We start from the raw sequence: 21,760 nt of genomic DNA on the forward strand, positions 1-21,760 counted from the left end.
TTAAAATATCAGAGACGAGAAAAGACTGACCATCCTCTTTTCTACTCATTATATCAGTTCTCGTTATAATGAAATCAGTCCTACATTTTCTTAATGATAAATAAAAAATGAAAAAAAAAAAAAAAACAATGTTTTTAACATAACTTTATTAAATATTAAATTCAAAACAGAAAAACTGAATAAAAATTTTAAAATGTATTAATATAAAAAACAGTTATTTAGCAATAAAATATTAAAAATAAGTTTTCAATATAACATACGATTAAACGTAGAGAAAATCTAGTATTAATTTTAATAAAGCTCATAAAAACTGAAAAATATTATTCAAAGTTTTAACAATTTAAATACAACAGAAATTTCAGATAGATTTAAGAATATATGATTTTAATAATGCCCTAAACATTAATTTCTTGCCCATATATAATAAATATTATAAACAACAAAAATCACCATAAGATTTGATCTTTTTAAATGCAATGTCAGTAATTTGTTAACTTTAATCTGATAAATAACCTGTTTTTATACGAAGGCAATTAAAAAAAAATGAGTGCAATTTATAAGTCTAAACCTCATACTGATCTCACTTGAAGCATGTCAAAGAATTAGAAAAACATTGATTACAATATATTTTAAAATGAAGTCTCGTTTTCTTTCAACCGAAGCAGAATATAAAAATTTTGATTAAATATACAAACGAAACGCAAAAAGAACCCAACTACTACAGCTTAACTGTTATCCGCACAATAAGTTTCAATATCAGTTTATGTCTCCGTTTGCCATTAAAAAATATGTCACCGATTTTAAGTGATATATACTACAATATATCAAAAACTGTAGCACCTCGTTAAACCTTTTACATTTCAATGGTTCAATTTGAGGAACCTATCAGAATGTAACTTAAAGAGTAAACACAGCGACATAAACAGACTAAAAATAAAATAAAATGATTAACTGGTCGTCTAAGTGACTATAAAAATCCATTCTGAATTCATTTACAGAATATCTTTAAGTACTCGTCGCAATACAATATCTAACAGAAACTGAACTAATTAAAAGGCGTATTCTGTCCTGAGTATACAAATCTACTAAAATAATTGCAAATCTTAAAATTTTCTAACAAGGGCCTTAAGCAACACATTCTATATACAACCTTCAGAAAATTTAAGGTCAACAAATTAAATTTAGTAAAGATTTATTATAAATAAATATCTGAAAATCAATAGAAATGAAGGGGGTAAAAAAATACATCTATTTGGTTTATTTCGCAAAGTTAAAAAATAAAACAATTTCAATCAAAATTGTATGCATACAAGCCCTACTCAATTATTCTGTATATTTATAAATACAACAGCTGTTAAATTACATTATTTAACAAGAAATATTAAAATATACAGCATCATGCTTATAATACGAACTAAGAAGTTCATTAAAAATGCCTAACAAAAATTAAAGAAAACAATGTGATCAACAGAATAAGAGACAAACCATCAATTATGTAACTAAATAGATTAATCTTTAACAGAGTAAATCAACTTGTCAAAATATTTTGAAATTCTTACAAGAACGCGTGTAAATTAAATATTTTTTCCAATCTGATACAAAAAAAGGGGGTATGACAACAGTTAAGTTGACAAACATCAATACGATGCTTTATTTAAACAATATAACTATAAAGTATTACTTATACTCGATATGTAAACTGACATAGCTAATAATGAGTGAATGTCAAGATAGAGAAGATGACTTCCTCACCCTTCAACTAATTTACACGTCACTGTCAATTGATATAATTATACGACACACGAATGTTAAGACACTTTTAATTTTATAAACATATGCAATAAACAATTATGAATTATTTCCTTTGAATGTACTGACTTCCGTTAAAATGTCAACCAACATATATTCAGAAGCAAGACGTGTTTACTTCGATCTTCATAAATTTCCATTTTCAAAATTAATACAATTATCATATCAAGCAATAAAATTTACAATTCAACAATATAATTGTTTACGGAATCAAAGTCATAAGATATCAGTAACTAGATGACAGGATTTGAAATATTTTTCTCTCCTCTCTCATCATGTTAAAGTGAGCTCTGATTATAATCAAAGAACTTTGACCATGACTGATGATCAACTTATACAATAACAAAGTTCTACAAACGAAACTAAATAAATGTAGAAAAATCTGTGTTGGGTAAAGAGAATCTAACAATAGTTATAATGGTACTTAAAAGAAATTAACCATATAAATGCGTTGCCAATCTCGATCTGCCTCTCTCCCTCTCTTCCATACATACAGATTTCTCTATATGCCTGTATCCTTTCTAAATATAATTGTTGAACAGTCAAGCTTCTCACAAAAATTTAGGTCACAACACGAAGTAGACACATCGCCATCTCTTACTCATACTACTACTACTACTTTCAAAACTGCTACTATTTACACGGCAACTAACAACTACTAACAACGTCGTACCATACTTATATACTACCAAACAAATTAGTCGTTTTCCAGTCTTTCGGTGCAAGACCTGTTGAAAGGGATACAAGAATATCAAATGGCAAAACAAACCTAGTGATATTGAATTCTTTTATTGTTATGCTTATAGCATTTATTTCACTCCCTTGTCAGTGTAGACACATGTATATTATATAAAGCGCAAATATAACGCACAAAAGGAGCGGTGATTATTCATATATAATATATATGGTGACTAAATATATTGTATTTTATTCGATTAACACAAAATAAAACTGAATTTTAGAAAGAAAAATACAGAAATTAACTAATTCGACGAAAACGACTGTTCTGGTTTTTATATCTACCACTACTTACTAATCGCTTATTAAGGCATCATCACAGGGAGATAGAAGTAGCTCGTGGTATTCTAAAGTGTAGTACCTCAGCAGATGTAGATGAAATAAACGATAAGGGCCAACTCACCTTCATTATGCGATTTCTGTTCCCAATTGAGTTGGGATATCCCCATCTTGGCAGCCATCTTTAATACTTTACGCGTACATTAGCGTCCTCTGTCGGTGGATGGTGACATTACTAAATCTCCTCCCCCTTTCACTCATCATCGTGCCATTTCTCCAACTTTGTCACGCTGTGTACTCCGCCTTTTGCTCTTATCACGTCTACCAATTCTTTCGATACATTCACTTTTAGAATATGCGGTATCATATATAAGATGATTACAATAACAGCTTTGTTTATCATAAATCTTCTGCCTACAGATGACACCAACTTCAATTTTTTCACAGTAAATCAAATTGCTGTAAAATACCTGTTTGTCTCAGTCTGTTTCACAAGAAAATGCGCTTTTGATGTCAGTGGTTCTAATCAGATGACTGTGAAATGTATATTTTGGAATTCCATTCTGGTTTTATTATTTTATGTTTAAGAATAAAAATACAACTATATAGAAAATGTCTTTTTACTGATATTCAGCAAACATGACAAAAATAATCACTCACAACATAAATAGATTTGTAAATACAACAAAGATTTCATAGAATTTCTGCTTATGTCAAAATAGGACCACTGATGAAAAGAGATCGATTCACGCTTTCCAAATGGAGAAAAGTTGACGAAAAACATTTTACAGTAATAATGTAAAATTCTGACATGAAGCTCATTGCAACATATAATCTAACAAAATTTCAGAAAGAAACTGAAAATAATTTGAAAATAAATAATCCAGTAGTTTGATAATGAGAATTCAAATAATCCATAACTGAGTAAATTAATACTTTACAATGTCTTCGATTTTCTCACAAGTATTCCATCACTAATAATAATTGTAATATTATTAACTAGCCACATCATCTTTGTTGATTATTTGCTTGGAACAGGAGCCATACATATAATTACATTCATGAACTAAGTGTCCACACGAATCTTTTAGTTTGTATTCTTCCGTTATCATAGCTCTAATAGGTCACATTCATAGTAGTCATAAATTATACTTGTCTTTAAGGTGATTAATGATAGTTGTAATAGGAAAAATACTCAAGAAATATGTTTACGTTCCAGAGTCAGAATTTCTGGCTCTGCAAATGGAAATGGATTGGTTTACAAGCAAGCAGAAGACCACGCGGAAATGGCAGCGTAATTCATATTCACTATGTATGGAACGTCAAAAGTGTCTGAATGTGGTAAATAAATCTGAAACGAAAATATCCATTTGATTGATCTTAATTTTTCTATGAACCTTCGAATATATATTTTTTTTAATTATATTTTTTGAAATATAAAATTTGCAACACATAAAGATGCTGCTATATCTCTTGAGCATCGCAGCGCTATCAACATCATAGATGCAATCGGAACAATCTGTAGCCGATAGAAACAAAATGAGACCCAAAAAAAAAACAGAATGTGAACGAAAACAAACACTTTCTCTAAACTGGCCTGTTACTGTTATGAATTTTTTTACATGCAATTTTTTCCCATACTTGTTTTTGGCTTCTTGAAAAATTCTGATAAAAATATTTTTTTAAGTTATTACCAAATTTCTAAATAGTTTATCATAAAAAACATAAAGACTCATAAAATAATTTCCTCCATAATGAAGTTTACTAGAAAAAAAAAATACTTTGATAGAATGTATTCAACATTTGAACATTTTCATCATCATTATTTTATGTCCATCGGTTGGATGGGGTTTTTTCCAGCACAACACCTAAACTCTTGTTGCAATCTAATGTCATTTCCTTCATGAGGTTCAGCATCATCACTTCATTTTGTGCTTTCCTCAGTTTCACTCTCCTTCTTGGATAGTTTGGTACTTCTACAATCATTCATGGAAATGTATTTTAGGAACTAGGGATATGCTAAGACTCATGAGGTTCAGATTAGGAATGAAATGGGTGGTTAGATGACATAACCCATCGAATGAGCTGAAAAGTAAGAGAAAGCTGTTCTCTTATGAACCCACTAATTTCCATCACTATTCACAAACAACAATCATCCTTCATACACATCATATGTTTGTACTATAAACTGATTACTAGAATATATAAGTTCATATCAGAATACTTTAAAGAAAGTATCTGAAGTACAAAGGAAGTTTTGCATATTCAAAATGAAAGTTCCAAGATGAAAATGTAATCATATAAATCCTATTGAAATGTTTCAAAGTGAGGAAGAACTTTAATGGCTGCAAAAAAAATATTGGAAAATTTAAATAGGGTGACAATTACTAAACACAGATCTCTATGAAATGCATTCTCATGGAAATAATATGCAATGATGATGATAATTAAATTATGTGAACAAAATGTATGAACACTTTAAAATAAAGTATAAAGATTATGAAGATTGGCACGTGTCTAAAAAGTATATTCATTAAATCAGTTTGCATGTATTATGTCAGCAGCAACTACTGTGGTGTAGCTAATAGGGAGGAAAGGGAGTGACTGCACCCCTGAGCACATTGTTCAAAATTGGCACATTTTCAACAATTTTTTAAAAACTCTTTATATATGCCTGGCACGTGAAAAGCACCATTCGAGTGTTGGGCCTCACGGAGGCAGTGACAGGTGACTGAGACCTTTGGTGATATACTGTGCTTGTGAAAACCTATCAAGCCAAGTGAGATCGTAGTTGTGGCTGATGCCAGAGTCACGTCAATGGCACCCATGCTGGTGGTACATAAAAAGCACCCACTTGGAGCGGTTGACATTAGGAAGAGCATCCAGCCACACAAACCATGCCGAATCAGATTGGAACCTGGTGCAACTTCTCAGCTTAACAGTTTTCAACCAAACTGGCCAACCCATGCCAGTATGATGATGATGATGCCTATGTAAAATCATAATATGTGTGTGTGTGTAAAACAAGTGAGATGTAATGAGTGGATAGTTTCTGGATGTATTGAAATATGTTGAAAAATAATCTACACTTAGTACGGATTTTTACAACTGTGATAAATTGAAAAGAAAAAGTGTATGTATTGTGGATAACAGTTTGTTTATATTGAAAATTTGTTATCCAGTTCTTCCTTATAATAGTCTACCACAAAGTCATGGAAGGGGTCAAGATTTACATGAAAGAAGTTTGTTAGTGAATGTGTTCATATGAAAACTAAATCTCAGTGAAGTTGCTTTGCAATTGGTAAAAGGAAACTTACTAAAGGTGACAGAAGGAAACTGTCTGAAAATGACAGAAGGAACTGACTTTTTTTTACAGATATTATGAATATATACCTGTGTTAAAGCTTATGTCATTGAAATAAAGTTGAATAGAGTTTGCTTAGAAACACCCCATCTTCACCTAAGATAATGACATACTTGAGAGGTTAAACAAATGGATTTTAAGAACACAATCAGAGAACAATGGGAGCAAATGCAAAGACTTATGTTTTGATCCTTGCACAAATCCTTATATATCTCCCACAGTACTCTTGTCTTAGTGAACTTGTCATTAAAAAGCAAAATACAATATGAGAAGTTATATTTATTCTCCTGAAGAAAATGATCCCCATGGAATATGTGTAGTGAAATCGTAAATGTGAAGAAATAGCTGTGTGCAGGGGAATTGCAAGATACTAGTGTTTGCAGACGGTTAAATACAGGCTATCACAAGTTGCTTGGAAATAGAAATAACAGAATAAGGCAAAAATGGTAAACTGGCATTCAATCAGAGAAAATAGAGATGTGCTGTGTGAAAATTTGACATTTTCAAAGCAGTGAGTGGAAAGTGTACATGAACCTCAGGTGAATGCATGTGTATGTGCAGAGAATAATGTCCATAACGAAATATTTTGTTTTTCTGTCAAGTACTCTAGATTTCAGAGCATGGTGGTTGAAGTTATGCTGTACATGAAAATACATGCATGCATTGATTAATGTTCAGAAATATATGTGTAGCAACATTCAGAGGATGACAGATGGGACATACAGGCTTGGAGACAATGAACATAACTCAATCTATATTATGAATACATACCTATGTTAAAGCTTATGTCATTGAAATGAGAAATTTGGAAAATCTTGTGGAGAAACATGAGTGACCATTTGACCAGATAAGGTGAGTGTGGTGCCAATGACTAATTCTGCCTGTGTATATGATTTCTTCCCTGATGGTGGCATGAAAAGGTGTTCCAACCAATTATCGCTGTCATAGTGTGCTTTAAGCACAGACTTCATCTGTCAGTGAAAATGTTCAACCATGCTGTTGGCCATGGGATCATAGGTTGTGCAAATGTTTTTACACCCAAGATGTGTCAGCTTGGTGAACAGGTGAGACTTTAGCTGATGTTTTCTCTTCATTGTGATTGTTGCATATGTACCTAAATGTGATATCCAGTGAAGTACCAGACTTTTAGGCAATTGATATTAATCAAACAGAGAAAAGACTTCAGGCCATCAGGAAAATTGGTTGATGCAGGTTAGCAGATGCATACGATTCTGGGAAGGAGGCAGTGATCCTCTTGTGTTGATATACACATGTAGAAAACAGTCATTGGGTGTCTTAAAAGAGCTAGGTAGCGACTTGGCATGGTAATGTATTTTAGCTGTTTGACAAATGACACAGCTTCTGGCCTATTCATGGGTGTCCTTGTCGATAGCAGCCCATATAAACGGGTCAATATTTGTTTGGAATTGACACCAGGATGTGACAAACAGTGCAAAGCAGGAAAAAGACTTGATGTCAATGTTACTGTGATGTTCAAGTTCCTGATTGGTAGAGATATCACACTGAATATGACCCACAGAAGACAGTGGGGGAAACCAGCTGCAATAGCTGGAATTTCAAGGATTTCAAGAATTCCAGAGCTTTACAAGTTTTTCATCATTTTCCTGATCAGCTGTGATTTGTTGAAGATCAATGGCAACAGTTGTATGTAATGCAATTAATTATATGTGGAAAAGTACATTAACTGCTGAGTTGGCTGAACACTTGATGTAATGCATGTCCATGGTATACTGTGATATAAAGTTGAGGTGGTGGACTTTTCTAGGTGAGTAGTGATTAAGCTTCATGTTGAATGTGGATGCAAGTGGTCTATGATCCATATAGGTAAGGAAAACAAAACCTTGCAGCATGTGTCAAAAATGTTTGAGATTTAAGTATATTATGGATAATTCCCATCCAAAAGTACTATATTTAGATTCATCTGGTTTCAGTCACCTGGAGAAGAAAGGCAATGTTAGCCAAATCCATAAACCACTGTTGTAGTGCATAACTTACTCTGATATTGGCTGCATCAACCAAAAACAGAAAAGAGCACCAGATTTGGGATGAACTAACATCTTAGCCCCAACTAACATGTCTGTGAGCTTAGAAAACAAAGTAAACATGTATTATTTAGTTTTCTCCATTGTTGTGTGTGCCAGATTATGAAAGACATTGTGTGGTGTGATACTATGAGTAATGTCCAGCATGTGCTAGCATGGAAAACATGTAAGATAATGATCTTGATCATGGAATAAGGAGAATGTGTGTGTGATCATCATCATCATCATCATCTAACATCCATTTTCCATACTAGCATGGTTGGATGTTTGACCGGAGCTACCCAGGCTCCATATCTGTTTTGGCATGGTTTCTGTGGCTGGATATCCTTCCTAATGCCAAGAACTTTACAGAGTGTACTGGGTGCTTTTACGCAGCACCAGCATGGGTGTTTTCACATGACATTGGCACCCATGAGCTCACAAGATTATGAATGCACAGCTGAAGAGGAATACAGGGGACATACCTGTATGCAAAGATGACCACATATTTACTTAGCCTGACATGTCTTCCCAAGCCCAGTAAACTGCCAGAAGTCTTGGTCCCTTGTCATCCCCTTTGTGAGGCCCATCTGAAGATCCTTTCTCACGCTTTGTCCCATATCTTTCTGAGTCTACCCTTTCCATGAGTTGTCTCCACAATTAGAGCTTGGCACTTCTTGAGGCAACTGTCTTCGTTCCTACACATTACATAACCATATCTGCACAGTTTTCTCTCAAATCACTTACACTTTTTTGTATATGCACACTGATATTACCCATAAATTTCTTTGAAGTGGAGTATACATTCCTTTGAAGCCTTCACGTGTCCTCAGTAGTTACAACCCATGTTTCACTGTCATGTAGCATAGCAGTTCATACAAAGGTATCATACAATCTGCCTTTCACTCCGAGAAATAGGCCCTTTGTTACTAAGAGAGATAGTAGCTCACTGAACTTTGCCCAGCCTATTCTTATTCTAGTGGCTATGCTTTCAGAACAACTCCACCACTGCTAACTTGGTCACCTAAGTAACAGAAACTGTCTGCTACTTCTAAAGATCCTCACTGACATTTGAGGGGGTCTATTTTTGTACATTCCTGGTGTTTAGTATACCTGCACATCTTCCACATGTAAAGACTACTTTCTCTGTTAGTCTTCCAGTGATAGTGCTGTACCTCTTATGTATCCATAGCTTGCACTGTGCACATTTATAAAGTTTCTCCTGATACCTTTTCTATATGTTGAACAGGGCCATATACATACATGTACATATATATGTATATGACATATATATGTATATATATATATTTATGAACAGAGTGTTCAGGCTAAATTTGATGATTTTTTACATTACCTTTTTTCAAGAACAATTTGGTGTATTGGCAAACAGTCAACAGCATTGGAGGACATAATGATTAAAATTGTAGTTGAGGAAAAAATTAGTTGACATGGAGGGCTGGAAGCCAACTGAATATTGCAAAAGAGTGGCCTGTATCACAATGATTTGTGCTGGGTACCAAAATGCTGACATGACTGCTGCTCATTGCTCTGTGAATGCTATAAAGGGAGTAAAACATGATATGGACAGCTGCAATGAAGACTACAAGGTCATGGCCAGCAGGAAGGGGCACAGTAGGTGTTCTGACATGCCAGAGTTCATCCCGACATCTTTGAACAGGGCCTTTAGCTCAATTCAGATGGCGATGTGAAGCTGCTGAAAGCTGGTCAAACCCTGGCTGGAGACGGTTACTGCTAGAAGGCTGTTTGTGTGGTAGCGGGATTCAGCCCCTTGCTATATCTCTGCAAAGTGTTAGAAGTAGTTGTTGGAGAATTTCTACAGCTCCAATTTCTGACCTTCTAATTTCCCAAATTGAAATTCCAGGGATTACTGTGTGTATGGTGCAGTTGAGAAAAACACCAACTGCAATGCCTGCAACACTAAGGCTGAGCTAGTGACCAAGATCAAAGAGGTGTTTGAAGATCTTCCCAGAGACAGAGTGAGAAATACATGTGCCAGGTTTTGGAGCTATATTGAGGTCATGGTGGAAGCTGAGAGCAAGTATTTTGAGTACACTCTTATCTCCCAGCCATAAACTTGTTGATATTTCAAAATTTTTTTAAAAAGCTTTTGTTTATTTTCCTTTATGCATTTTGTCAAATTTAGTCTGAACACCATCTGTGTGTGTGTGTATATATATATATATATATAGAGAGAGAGAGAGAGAGAGCAACAACAGAAAAAGACACTTAGACATTCAAAAAATGAGTGGAACACATTTACAAATATGATCATGTACTTTGCAAAAATAAAAGTAAAATTATGTTCTGTGAACTCTGGATGGGGAGAAAATTCTTCCAAATATGTGTGTGTGTGTGTGTGTGTGTGTGTGTGTGTGTGAAGAGGTGCAAACATGACTGTATGGGAAGAAGTTTTTCTCAACCACAAGGTTTGAAGTTCAGTCCTACTGTGTGACACCTTAGGCAAGAACTTCAACTGTAGTCTGGGCTGATCAAAGCCTTGTGAGTTGATTTGGTAGACAGAAACTGGAAAAAAGCTTGTCATATACATATATATATATGTACATGTATGTATATAAGTGTGTGTCACTGTCTCCTGGCCCTGATATCACATGATAGTTGTAAACAAATGTCACCATGATGCAAGCAGTGTTAATTTCCAATCTTCTATGGAAAACATGTCTGGCCATGGAGAAATATTACCTTGCTTGGAAACAGGCGAGAACTGATGGCAGCCAAGGTATCCAACTATAGCATATATTAAAATAATGGTGATGTGATAATGCAGTGTGTGTGTGTGTGTGTATACAATAATTTTTAGAGTTGAAGCAAAGACAAAAGGGAGATATGTTTCATAAAAACACAAGCTTGCACAGAAGATTAGGTCTCCTGAAACACTGTATATTTATTGGTTTATATGATCCTCTATCATCTATGTCAGATGAGGTACCTCAAGATTGTTTTTCACCACCTCATTCCAGATTCCTCTGTCTCCCTCTTCCACAGTACCATTCACTTTGAGGGCTTAGTACTTGCTTGTGCAGCTGTTATCCTTCATTTGCATCATATACCAATAGTATCATAGTCTCCTCTCTCACATTGAATTTGATTCTTTTTATACCCAGTTTTATCTTGTAGACAGTTACCTCCCTTGAAACCAGTTGTTTCATCCATTGGCCACTGGATGGCACACATCATAGAGTTGCATTGTGGGAGAATTAAATCTATAGCTTTTGGACAGTGCAACCCAAGCGATTAGACATATTTTCTTCTTGTTGCGATTCTAAGTGATGTAACGGTCAAACATATCCACCACTTATGTATATGAATACAAACGCACAGAAACTGCCTTTATCTCTCTCAATACAAATACTGTTATTTGCATGCTATGTAAAGATGAAAACGAGTTACGGCCTTGTTTGGAAATTCTTATCATCTCTTTATTTTTGCATTTGGAGAATGTCTACCTTCTACATTTTAGCTTTCTTTATTAGGAGCAAAATTTCCTAAGAATGATGACCCCGAGAAACTAATAAGCAGTTACAAATACAAATTTATATTTTACAAGTTTACAGCAAATGAATAAAAAACAAAAGAAGAAAAACAGATGAGTAGAACCATTAACGCATCATAACTGCTCTAAATGGCCGACGTCTAAAATTATTTTTTCACATTCAAGTTTTGCCATCTTGCCTTCTCCAATTCGTTTTCCAATTCTTTGACATTCCTTTCTTCTCAACAGTTTTTCTTCCTTTATAAAACAAGCAATTTTTCACTCCCTCAATTCCATGGGGAAGTGAAAATGAGGTTTTTGCAACTGGAGTCCTACTTTATTGTTACCAGCATGCACCAGCCACTGGCCAAACTGCACATTGCATTGTCCAGCTTACCATCCCCACTCATTTCATCTGTTAGGGATTTGCTTAGAGATACACCAGATGGGATATCCTATGAGTAGTTCAAGTCTGAGGTGCTACGCAGAAACTCTCCGTCCGCAGAGAGCAAGTCCCGCTCATTGCTGCAGGATGAATATTTGGGAGACAGGAAACTGAGTTTTTGAGATGGCTACAAGAGCTTGCTGACGACTCTTATGAGGGTCAGATCATCATTAAACAACTCTTTTACTCTCATATGCTGCTCAACATCCAGTCGGCACTGGTGCATTCAGTGGACACCACTCCTATTGACCAACTGGCCACCATGGCAGACAGGATTCTTGAGTTCTCTAAAAGCCAATCTGCAGATAATATCATCGCTGATGCCTCCTCTAAAACTTCTTGCATCAAGGTGGATAAACAATCTTTGGAGACATAGAAAGCAATCCAGGAACTCACTCATCAAGTTTCATGCCTCTTTAGGAATCGTTCTTCTTTTTCTTCTTCACAGTTCCATTTGAGAAACTGGCTCAGACCATGCACCACCAGCCCCTCCAGTTTGCTGGTACCACAGACAGTTCAAGGATCAAGCTCATCATTGTATACAGCCCTGCTCTTACACCCTGGTGGAAAACTAGCCAGGGAGACTCTGCGCACATCAGTCATCTCCCCCACTTTTATGGTAGACTACAGGAGCCAGTGTTAGCATTTGGCCTCAATGGTATACATTCACCAATCCTGCTCTCTTGGACATTTCTTTGTTCGTGGTTAACCATTCTGCTATCAAGACCTACGATCAAATCTCCTTTACTCTTGAATTGTCACTCCATAGAGTATTCCGGTGGATTTTAGTTATTGCTGACTTACCACATCCAATTTTAGGTGCAGATTTTCTTCAACATTATTCACTCCTAGTGGATGTCAGGGGACGTTGGCTTTTGGATAGAACCACTTTCTTCACTGCCTCTGGAGAGGATACTACCATTTCTGCTGTGAGTCCTTCAGTCTTTGTAACAGCAGCTGGAAACACATATCTACAGTTACTTGCTTCATTTCTTGAATTAACAGATTTGACATTCCAGTTAACCAAGCCAGTTCATTCTACTAGGCATTTTATAATGACTAAAAGACCTCCTGTATTTTCCAGACCTCGTTGTTTGTCTCCAGAAAAGCTGTGGATTGCCAGAGCTGAATTCGAGCATATGCTTCAGCTTGGCCTCATTCATCCTTCCAAGAGCCCATGGGCCACGCCTCTGCACTTAGCAAAGAAAGGCAATGTCAATTTTCATCCTTGTGGTGACTTTAGAAGGCTTAATACTGTCATGGTTCTAGATCACTATCCGATTCCACATTTCAGGATTTTTCTTTTGCCCTACATGGATGCAAATTTTTTTTCCAAAATCAACCTGGTACGCACATACCATCAAATTCTTGTTAACCTGGAAGATATACCCAAGACAGCAGTAGCAATACCTTTCAGAGCATTTGAATTTTTATCCATGCCTTTTGGTCTTCGTAATGCAGCAAGCACATTCCAGTGATTTATTGATGAGGTCGTTCATGGCTTACCTTTTGTTTTCACATATGTAGACGATCTCCTAATTGCCAGCACCACTCAGGCTCAACATATCCAGCATTTAATACAGTTGTTCCAACATTTGTTTTCTTTTGGTGTGTAGATTAATCTGTCCAAGTGTGTGTTTAGATCTTCCAGCTTGGAATATTTAGAACACTTCATAGATGCTGATGGCATTCACCCGATTCCTTCTAAAGGAGAGGTCATCAAACATCTCCTCCTGTGTCTTTAAAACAGTTAAGAACATTTCTGGGTCTGGTTAATTTCTGTAGAAGATTCATTTCCAGCTGTGCGGAAAAGTTGTCTCCTTTGACCCAGCTTTTAAAAGGATAGCCAACTAAAAATGCTAATATTTCATTGTCTCCTACTACTTTGCAAATTCTCGAAAAGGCCAAGACCAAGCTAGCCAAGGCATCCTTTTTGGCTCATCCTACTCCTGATGCCAGTCTATCTCTAACAGTTGACACTTCTGATTTAGCTGTGGGTGCTGTGTTGCAGCAAACTGTAAATGGACAAACTCAACCATTGGCTTTCTTTTCTCACTAGTTGAAACCAGCTGAATTGCATTACAGCATTTTCAGTAAAGAACTTTTAGCTATTTATTTTGTGGGGAAGAACTTCACTCACCTTCTTGAGAGTAGGGAGTTCACAGTTTTCACTGATCATAAACCGTTGATGTTTGCACTGTTTACCAAAACTGACTGGTACTCGCCCAGAGAGACCAGACACTTGGATTATATCTTGCAGTTCACCAGTGACATTCACCACATTCTGGGTACAGACAACATTCCTTCTGATGCCCTGTCCTCACCTCCCAGTTTGTTCTTTGTCCTCTCCTGCCTCAATTGATGTGGTTGCTATGGCTGCAGAGCAACCTTCCTTGGACTCTGTTGCGGATTTGAGTACCTGCCTCTTCCATCATCTGAAGGGACCATTCTTTGTGATGTTTCCACTGAGTCACCCCAACCCCTGGTCCCTGAGCATTATCATCATCCTGTTTTTGAAGCCTTGCACTAGCTATCACACCCAGGCATTGCGGCCATAGTTAAGCTTATTTTGGCTCGATTTTCCTGGACAAATATGCAATGTTCTATTACTGTTTGGTCATGTGCCTGTCTATGTTGTCAGCATGTGAAAATGCACAGATATGTGCGAGCTTCTTTGGGGCGCTTCCAGCCACTGGATTCCAGGTTCCAGCACATTTATATCGACATTGTTGGTTCACGGCCTATCAGTTGCAGGTTCATGTATATCCTGACCTGCATTGACAGATTCTCTAGATGGTCTGAAGTCATTCCTCTAGTGGACATTTCTGCAGTCTCTGTTGCCAGAGCACTCATTTCAGGTTGGATCTCTCATTTTGGAGTACCTTCCAGGATCACAACTGATCGCAGTCACCAGTTTGAAGTTAGTCTATTTCGTGAACTGTCACAATTACTCGGAATACAGCATATTCATACCACAAGCTACCACTCTGGTGCAAACAGAATGGTAGAGCATTTTCATAAGCAGCTAAAAGCTGTGATTCATGTTGCTCCTGAACCTCACCGTTGGTTGGAATTCCTTCCTATTGTTCTACTGGGTTGCCGTTCAGCCATCAAAGCAGATTTGGGATACTCTTGTATGGCACCACTTTGGCACTACCTGGCCAAATGTTAGTACCCGTTGATGTACAGAATACCGACCCAACTTCATATATCACTCAACTTAGATCCTTCTTTGTGGACCTCCCTCCAATGTTGCCTAGACAATAGTCTGTACCTTCTGCAGTTCCTTCTGACATATCCACATGGATGCATGTGTTTATTTGGAACAATTCCATTAAGGGTTCATTGATGCCACCTTATTCTGATCCTTACCATATACTTAAGTGTACAGAGAAATTGTTTACTGTGGACATGAATGGAAAAGATATAACTGTCTCTGTCAACAGAGATAAAAAAAACATTGACTGAAACAGACACACCTATCTTTTCACAGACATTTTCATGCCCACCACCACAACAAGCACCGACACCCAACAAAACAAACAAATTGCAAAGACACTCCATATTAGCCTCAACACGTTCAGGCTGGTCAGTATATTAGCTGAAAAGACAATCAAAAACAATTTTTATATGACTTTTTGCCTCACATTAACTGTTACGGTGACACTCATGTGTTTTCCAATTTCACATTCTTGTTACAAAAACAAAACAAAAAAAGAGAAAAAAACCACACAGACATTTGTATATATGTCCACACTACACACATGCACACTGTTTGCCTTGCATCACATACATCCATACAATTGTATATATGTCCAGAAGCACCACACACACACTGTTGTTTTCCCTTTGTATGCCTGTTGCATTTACTTTTGTTCTTTGTGCATGCAGATTTTTTTCTCAATGTTTTTTTTCTTTTTTACATTGTACACATTTCTCCCACTATTGCCTCTTTGCAATCTCTGTGCATTTGTATCCCTTAACTTTCTGTCCATCGTTCATTAGTTCTGACTTTGAGTCTTGCAGTGAGTGGGGGCATGCAGACAGTTACCTCCCTTGAAACCAGTTGTCTCATCCATTGGCTACTGGATGGCGCATGTCGTGGTGTTGCATTGTGGGAGAATTAAATCTATAGCTTTGGACAGCACAACCAAAGCAATTACACATATTTTCTTCCTGCTGCGATTCCAAGTGATGTAATGGTCAAACATAACACCTCTTATGTGTATGAATATGAAGGCACAGAAACTGCCCTTATCTCTCTCAATCCAAATACTGTTATTTGCATGCTATGTAAAGATTAAAATGAGTTACAGCTGTAATTGGAAATTCTTATCGTCTCTTTATTCTTGCATTTGGAGAATGTCTACCTTCTACATTTCAGCTTTCTTTGTTAGGAGCAAAAATTCCTAAAATCTCTTTGTTCATTTGTACTTTGTCATTCGTGCACACTAACATGACACATCCAGTGAAACATACCTGTCTCATTTCTTTTCCTCCTTCACAGGTTCTCTGCATTCAAAGCCAATGTGTCACTGCTATCCAACACTGCACTTTACACACAAAGCATCAAACAATCTATTCTTGACTTTGAGGGAGAAACCCTTATTGCCAGTTGAGTTAATAACTCCTTGAACTTTCTCTTACCTGTCCTTATTCTGGTTACCACACTTTATTCTCCAGCTGGGTAAGAAAAGCTATAGACTACTTCTAGAAAGCCATCTGTGTATTTGAGTGAATTTACTACTCAAACTTTTTTGAGTGCTTATTGCCCTTGTGCATCTGCTGCATATGAAATCTTCCTTCTTTGTTAACCAACCTGATGTCTCATTATACGTCTTGCAGTCATTGCTTACACTAGGCACACCTTATGAAATTTCAACTGATTTCTGAAAATTCTCAAAATTAAATTTTTTTCCTTCTCAGCATAAATGCCGCCATAATTTTAATATATCAACTGTCAAATTATCTTACTCTGCTACTTCAAACCTCATTGTTATTATAGCAGTGTCTAATCACTGTGAACTAAATGATAATACAATAATGGTTTAGAAAGTTTTATATCAAAATCAGATGTAGACAACTTGTTACACTCTTGCTCAAATATGTTGAATTTCAGCCAAACTATTAAAATGAGCGTGAATAAATTTTCATTTGTGGAAAAGTTTCATAGTCATACATATATCCAATCAATCTCAAGTTATAATAATATATGAAAACTAATAGTAAATACACAGTTCTATTAGTATCCCCAAACCTATGCCAATATGAAAACTAAATAGAAACTTGTTTAATAATATTCAAGCCCATAAGGACAAAAAGTTTCAATGTAACTGTCAAATAACCAATAATTGCCCACTAAACGGTAAAGGACTCATTCATCTAATCATTATATAGGCTCTATAGCAAATTTTCAAAGACAATTTTATGTACAGTGTAATTTATACTTGAATGGAAAACTTTAGAACTTAACCCCTCTTGCTGAATATATATTTAATATAAAAGGATTTAATTTTAAGTTAGAATGGTCAGTCTTAAAATGTGCTTTAACAAATAGGCGGGAAGATTGCTTTCTTTGTACACAGGAAACACTTGAGCTATTAAGATGCTATCCTGCATTACAGTTATTCACTGTAGACATGAATTCTCTAGAACTTTTTTGGGTTACTCTGTACAAAACAAGCATAAATTTAAAACTTAAGAAAAATCAAATGTCATAGTGATAATGACAAAAATAAAAATAGAAACAAAAATATAATTAAATGTGAGGGATGATAAATTACATATACGTCTTTTGATACATTTTTTACTATATACACTGCTTTGTCCCTGATTTGATATTTTAAATTTTACTCTTAATTATCTTTAATTATTCTTTCTTATGTTTATTTATATCTACAATTGCTTGTACACAAGTCCAGCAGGTGGTATTGTTGTCAGTTTCTCCAGTGAACAAATCATTCAGGCCCTTCATACCCTTGAAGCCATGTGGAATAATTAATCACTTACCTGAAAATCATATGAGGGTTAGCTTCAAGGCGGCCATATTGCTCAGATGACATTGTATATATAATGTGTGGTTAACACAGAAGGAAAATTTCAGATGCAGCAGATGTATGTGTACACACACATACATGATTTAAGTCTAAATCACATGGCAAGTAACTAGTAGTTAAAATTCTATGAGTATCCATGTATATCCAAAAGGAAACTATGAGGACAATAAATTGTAGTCTTAGTTTCATATGGTTGCAATCCACAGTTGTGTGGCTCACAGAGTACAAATAGAAAGCAAAATGGAACAGGAGGGTTTGTTCTACTGATATTTAGCTACATCAAATCTCATATATTACATTAACAATAAATATCAAGTCTTCTGAGGTTGCATAACTCGCATCAATATGACAACACAGTCATCAGTCCAGTATGAATAATTAAGATTATCAATGGGAGTTATGCAGTCTCAGAAGATTTGACAATGCAATCAGCTTATAAGATTTTCCTTATAGAACCAATATTTATTGTTTACGAAACAAGTGATTTCTTATGTTACTAAATATCTGATCAAATTCACCTGTTTTCTTCTATATATAGGAATATGAGGAGTTAAGTTCACCGATGAACTAAACCAATAGGTATGCTGCATAAGTACTATAATTGGCCATCTGTTAGGTTCCAAATTCACAGATGTAGCTGGAGGTAGGGATCCATAGTAGGCTTCTGAACCAGCAGGTATATAATAAAGGAAAAGAAAAACAAAACCAAGGCAGGACAAGCATTTCAGGTCATTTAGAATGTTTAGTTACAGTAAGGCAAATCAAAAAAACAAGTAGACATTAATAATATCTTACAGCTGTTTCTGGGATATCCCAGGTAATGAGTCAACACCCCCATACACTGACTATTCCATCATCAGGGACAAAGTGTGTATGCACAAAAGTTTCAGACAGAGAATTCACAGAATATGGATGAATAAAACAGTAGATACAAGAATAAAGTTCACAGCTCATCTTGTTCTGGAGGGTATGGAGGTTTGTCCATATTTCCGAGAAGGTATAGTCTCTAAGTATAATCCCAGGTAAATCTAGGCAGTAGTTTGAGTGATGCATTCAGATTGAAGGAATAAATCTAGCAGTTAGCATGTAAGAAAAATATAATGTGAGAGAGACAATTATATAGACCAAGACATCATGACAGATAGGCAGATCAGAGTGAAGAGAAGAGAAAAAAGAAAGAGAGAATAGTAGAAATAAAGATAAAGATAATGTAAAGAGGGTAAGTAATGGAAACAAAAATAAAAATAAAGATAAAAGGCCAGTATTATTCTGTCAGGGTAGGTTTGGGATGAGAGGTCAGGGGTTAAGGTTTTAGTAAAGTGGAGGAGGAAGGCATTTATGGCTATTAAAGAGTAACTAAATAGGTAGATGAATTCTTGGTTCAGTGTGGTCAGAAAGAATATTTAACTTTAGTTCAGTGGTCAGTAAAGAGAGCTAAAATGCTAGAAATAAATGCCTAACTTTAGGAGAGGGAATATATTTGATATTAAAAGTTAAACATAAACAATTAAAAAGATTAGTGCAGCCAGCATATTTCAAAGATACATATGTTAAGGGAATAGGTATTAATAAATGAAGGAAATACATACATATATTGTTATGACTGTGAATGTAGAGAGGCAGGTGTCACATTTTGCTTGCATTTGGACCTGTAGAAGAACCTAAAGGTATGATAGAACTTATGTTTGCAGGAAGAGAATGTTTCATGTTGTCTATTAAGTAATTGTGGTGAATCATGGATTAATATTTGGGGGGGCTTCCTTAAGGCAGAGTCAACATGCAGAGTGCTGGCCTTGGTATAGGACACCAAACTCTATTATGGCCCAGGTTATCCTCTCTGGTATTTTCTTATTTATCAGATGGTGTATGTGGTTGGCTAGGGAAGTGGACTTGCTATGCTCCTCATATCTAAATGAATTCAGATGTGTGGAATATCTCTACTTAAAATTAATTGTAGACCTAATGTAATGACTAGCAGAATTTTGCAGTGTGTTGTGGACGATGTTAAATCTTCTGCAATGGACTTGCAGCAGGTATTCAATTCCAAATCGACAGTTGCAGCTGGATCTATCTGGCCCACATGGGTTAGATAGATATGTACAGGAATGATGCTGTACTATTTAAGGGCAAGTTAAAGTCTAGGGTAGTATTCAGGGGTTGGCTCATATTAGTATTGTAGTTATGGATATCAATTGTGTCCATAGGGTGGTGGCTAGAAGTGGATGTTCTAGGTTCTATTGAGATTCAAGGGACGGTGGCACTTGAGGGACTAGTTTCAGGAGCTCCTCTACTGTGGTGGGTGCTTAAGGTGAGGTTACTATCATTACTATTATTATTAAAATAATTTTAATTTTTATTGTTGTCTTCAATAATATTATAAAAATTATTATTATTATTACCGTTATTTGTATTCTTATTACAGCTATTATTACTGTTGTTACAATTATTATTATTATTTCTTTTTATCACAGGATTTGTTGGAACTCCTGGAGTCTTAAATGTGTGGTGGGTTTGCTACCTACAGCCTATGGTACCATGATATCTATTCTTTTCAGAAAATATCATATAGGATAACCTGGGCCATAATAGAGTTCGGTGTCCTGTACCAAAACCAGCACTCTGCATGTGGACTCTGCCTTAAGGAAGCCCCCCCCCCCCACAAATATTAATCCATGATTCACCACAATTACTTAATAGACAACATGAAACATTCTCTTCCTGCAAGCATAAGTTCTATCATACCTTTAGGTTCTTCTACAGGTCCAAATGCAAGCAAAATGTGACACCTGCCTCTCTACATTCACAGTCATAATAATATATGTATGTATTTCCTTCATTTATTAATACCTATTCCCTTAACATATGTATCTTTGAAATATGCTGGCTGCACTACTCTTTTTAATTGTTAATTTTAAACTTTTAATATCAAATATATTCCCTCTCCTAAAGTTAGGCATCTGTTTCTAGCATTCTAGCTCTCTTTACTGACCACTGAACTAAAGTTAAATATTCTTTCTGACCACACTGAACCAAGAATTCATCTACCTATTTAGTTACTCTTTAATAGCCATAAATGCACCTCCACCAAACTTCTGTGACTGTTTTGGCAGGATTTTTATAGATGGATGCCCTTCCTAACACCAGCCACTCAGCAGAGTGGACTTAGTACTTTTTATGTGGCATAAGCACAGGCGAGGTCAGTTTTGGCAAGTATTTTATAGCTGGATGCCCTTTCAAACACCAACTACTTTACAGTTTACTTTCATATATATATGAAAAATATTTAAGAAAATCTCTCATATCCAGTTCAACACACTAATCAGGGTCATAGATATCCAGAGATTATTATAGATTTCAGAAATTTATCATAAATCTCTGAAGCTTGCTTCACAACTACATGGCTCTGGGTTCAATCCCACTGCCTGGCAGCTTGTTCAAGTGTCTCCTAATATAGCATTGGGCTTGTGAGTAGATTTGGTAGAAAGAAAGCCTGTCATATATATATATATATATATA

The 21,760-nt window shown here is 35.7% G+C and overlaps 1 protein-coding gene across 3 annotated transcripts in view; it reads right to left on the reverse strand.

The window, feature by feature from the left end:
• The window catches only part of LOC106869896 (mediator of RNA polymerase II transcription subunit 1), a 207,940-nt gene that overhangs the window by 103,949 nt on the left and 82,231 nt on the right, over positions 1 to 21,760 (reverse strand). The window contains exon 1 of one of the 3 annotated variants that reach the window (XM_052970565.1): positions 2,951 to 4,328. The exons of the other annotated variants lie outside the window; for them this stretch is intronic. The gene's annotated coding sequence lies outside the window, so the exon portion shown is untranslated. Of the gene's footprint in view, positions 1 to 2,950; positions 4,329 to 21,760 lie in introns of those variants that run through there. 3 annotated transcript variants of the gene reach the window in all.

The sequence above is a fragment of the Octopus bimaculoides genome, chromosome 9 (assembly GCF_001194135.2).
Source record: "Octopus bimaculoides isolate UCB-OBI-ISO-001 chromosome 9, ASM119413v2, whole genome shotgun sequence".
NCBI lineage: Eukaryota > Metazoa > Mollusca > Cephalopoda > Octopoda > Octopodidae > Octopus > Octopus bimaculoides.